We start from the raw sequence: 3,795 nt of genomic DNA, 5'->3' as shown, positions 1-3,795 counted from the left end.
ATGGCGGACATCCGCGCTGGGGCGGGTGACCTAAAGCGGACAATATTACACCGTGGGGCCCGGGATGTTACACTAATGTCTTAGCTCTTCCAAACACCACGACGACAAAGCGTAGCTCTCCGAGAAGATGATGATTGCAATGAGCGATTCTTTGATCCCCCTCATGATCGAGGGCTGTATTCCCTCTCGCTTCCTTAGTTCCTTGCTATCCCATGAACGTCATTAAGCCGGCCATAGAAGGCCTTGCATAGATGACCCACGAAGTTGTTGCCAATGTCTTTGCCTCTGAAATTAAGGAAGACATCGTAATTTCGTCTGGGCTGTGAAGAAGAAGCCATTAGAGTTGAGAGTCTTGAGACCTGGAAACTCACTTTGTCTCAGCCATGAAGTCTAAATGCCACAACTAAATGGAAATTCATACCTAGACTATTACAACAGCAACACCACAGGTTCTGATCATCCGTAGAACGTCAATCGCAGTTGAATCTATCGCAAACAGAAGCTAGGATTTTCGGCCTCTGTTTTTGCTCACAAAAGAACCGAAACAGAGCATGTATTCTTACCTTGGCGAGATCGGAACTCTAGCCTCGGCGAATGGGCAAATCAGAAACTGGACGTCCCAGACACGCTGGAGATGAATATCGGCGTTGGAGGAGTCTCAAGCAATAACTGAACACTTTGGACTCCTTCGCTGAGAAACAGGGGCAAAGAGAGCTGGTTCGACTTCGGCTAGGCAATGTCGAACGGCGATGGGCGATGATTGTCAGTGAACTGAGAACGTCGGAGAAGGTGAATTAGGCTAAGAAAACGCTTATAGACCTGCTCTGTTTCGGTTTTTTTTTTCTGATCAATGGTGGGCAGCACCTGGAAAACATGGAAGTCTGCAGCGATTGGAGGTGGTGAGCGGTGAATGCAAGCGACGATTCGTGGTCCGGAAGCTAAGGAATCCTCTTGATCAGAGATAATGAAATTTTTCGTGTCCTCCTCTTTGCTCCGGTATTCTCGATTCTCCGTCGGCCAGCGACCAGAGGGATCGCGGTGGGAGATGGGGAACGGCGGGTGTTGGGGTCGATTGGTGGCCGGCGAAGGGGAGGGTACCGGATAGAGGATTCCACCTTTCCAAGTGTCATGGGCATTTTTATGGGCTGCTGTGGACTTTTAAATGATCTTGTGGCTTATGCTGGTGGTGGATTGGATTGAATTTCCGAGCCCCGCAAATTGATTGGCCGGGCTTGGGTAACTTGGATCAGGGCTTTTCCATTTTTACCAAATTGGAGAGCCCCTTCTTTTCGTTCTTTTCTTTCTTCTTTTTATTTGTTATTTTATTCTTTACAAAAATTTATGCTTGATGGGTCAACAAAACTTCAGATGTTGACATGCAATAACATAAATACATTATCTCCAAAGAGACCAGACTTTCTATGATTGCAAGAAAAATTCCTCAGTTGAACTCTCCATTAAAAAAAGTCTTCACAAGCCTTTTATTTTATATGGAATATCAGATATCTTTACAATTTTGAGCCATCACTAGGAGAAGTTGTAGATTCTTGGAATGGAGCACATCGAGGAGAATGGTTACCTTTAAGTTGTCGAATATCCACAATTAATTTGAGAAGGAGTGATTTCATGGTGTACCAATAATAATTCTGATATGTCACGCAATGCTTTCTCAAAATAAGAAAATAGAAGTTATACTTGTAGATGTAAAGTAAACATAGTAGATAATATAGATAAAGTATAAAATAAAATAAAATAACATAAAAAACTTTGGTTAGTACTTGCATGATAGAAATGAAAGATCTTACTTCTCTAATGAATTTAGAATTTTGCATTTGTTTTTTGATATTCTGTGATATGAATTGACCAAAAGAAAAAGCTAATTAGAATCTCCAACCTCTTACACTTCAAATGGTATAGAACCAAAATTAGAAATTAAGTTTGACAATTAAAAGAGATGCTAATATAAGCATTAGATAGCTATAAAATAAGAAAAAACTGTAATAGCATGATTGGATTGACAAACCGGGCATTATTATACTCATACATTGATAAACAGATTTTGCACTTTATGCTTTTGGTGTGTCATAAATATGTTCATCTACTTAAAACATAAACTATTGAATTGTTTGGGTCAGGCCTCCGTTAATCATCCTTTTGCGGGGGTGTCCAAACCTCTCTACAAGTTGCACACTCGAAAAGTGAAAATCCCAAGAGAAAATATTCATCATTAATGAGTCTCTTCAGAGACATTAGATGGGGGCTAAAGAAAAGCCTCGCCGTCACTACTTATAAAATGAATAAACGCACTTAATTAGAAAACATAATTGTAAGCTAAAACCTGGCATATATAAATCAGTTTATCATTTGCCGGGGAATAAATTAGATAATGAGAGGACTTCTTGCATTTGCTTAGAATCGCTTAAAGGAAGCCCATTTCGAACTTGCATTTGCTTACAATTTTGAGCTATCACTAACCATCGCTAGGTTTGTAAAATTGTTCCTCCAAATGCAAAGAAGTTAAGAAGATAAAATAGGCTCCAAGAACTCTAATTCTGAGAGATTGCATGCTCCAAGTTCTAAAAACTTTAACGTAGTAAATCCTGTCTTTGTATGGGGATCAATCAAATCCCCTCCTTTGGAAACTCGATTAACTTTGATAGCCCTGAAGAGAGAAGAGAATGAAGATTTTGCAACTTGTATATGCTAGACGGAAGGGCTTTCAGCTTTTTGCAATTAACTAAACTCAAATTTTCCAAAGAGACGAGATTTTCTATGGATGCAGGAAGTTCTGTTATCACATGGAGATAAAATTCCTTGAGATTAAGACTCCGTTCATTTCACGGAAAATAATTTTCAGGAAAATGTTTTTCGGATTTTCCGGCGTTCGTTTCACGGAAAATGAATTTCTTGGGGAAAATGTTTTCCATGAAAGGAAAAAAGTCTTCTAGAAAAAGGAAAAATGTTTTCCACTTTTGAATTGCGGAAAACATTTTCCTCACTTGATCTCTCTTACCTTATACCTCTACAAATCCTCACTTCCTCCTCCCATTTCTTCTTCTTCTTTTCTTTTTTTATTCAAATTATTTTTAATTATTTTTTTTTTAATTCAATTATTTTTATTATTTTTTCTTTTTCTTTTCTTTCTTTCCCATCTTCTTCTTTCTTGGCTAGTTGTTGGACCAAGTGAACCTCGCGCTCATTGATCGGCAAGCCTCGAGCTTAACGCTTATGCTCGCTAATCTAGAGAGCATAAAATATTTTCCTTACCGAACATTGAAAAATATTTTCCGAAACATTTTTAGATTTTAGCCAAACACTAGAAAATATCGTCATTTTCTGGAAAATGACTTATGAGGAACTCAGTTCCGGCATCCAATTTTTCGCGAAACGAACCGACCCTTGGAGTCCTATCGAGGATTGGCATATAAACCAGCGATGGGCATTCACTGAACTTATTGGACACCAATTTTTTAGGGTCCTGCAAGAACAATAAAACAATAAGGATAGACATTTTGGACGAAAAGGAAAATCTGAGACAAATATCCAATTCAAAACTATCTCTAGTTTTTAACAAAAAAGATAGGGGCAAATTACAAAAAAAGTTCTAAATCTATTACAATTGTGTCAATTCAGTCATAAACTTATTTTTTAACCAATTGAGTCTTAAACCTTTTACAATTATTCTCGATCAGTCCATTCGACTAAAATTGGCCAAGTGGCGTTAACGTGGCAAAAAATATTTTATTTTTGAATTATTTTATTAATTTTTATCATTTCTTTCTTTCTCTCTTTTTT

General features: G+C 38.0%; 1 long non-coding RNA gene across 1 annotated transcript; it reads right to left on the bottom strand.

Annotated features, from left to right (window-relative positions):
* Positions 1 to 220: 220 nt before the first annotated feature.
* LOC108954833 lies at positions 221 to 1,178 on the bottom strand. Its single transcript, XR_005548080.1, has 3 exons — positions 564 to 1,178; positions 422 to 486; positions 221 to 359 (listed from the first exon to the last, which is right to left on the bottom strand). It is a non-coding gene; the product is annotated as an uncharacterized LOC108954833 (long non-coding RNA).
* Positions 1,179 to 3,795: the final 2,617 nt, after the last annotated feature.

Source organism: Eucalyptus grandis, chromosome 2 (genome assembly GCF_016545825.1).
Source record: "Eucalyptus grandis isolate ANBG69807.140 chromosome 2, ASM1654582v1, whole genome shotgun sequence".
NCBI classification, from domain to species: domain Eukaryota; kingdom Viridiplantae; phylum Streptophyta; class Magnoliopsida; order Myrtales; family Myrtaceae; genus Eucalyptus; species Eucalyptus grandis.
This window is presented reverse-complemented; position numbering and strand designations above follow the sequence as displayed.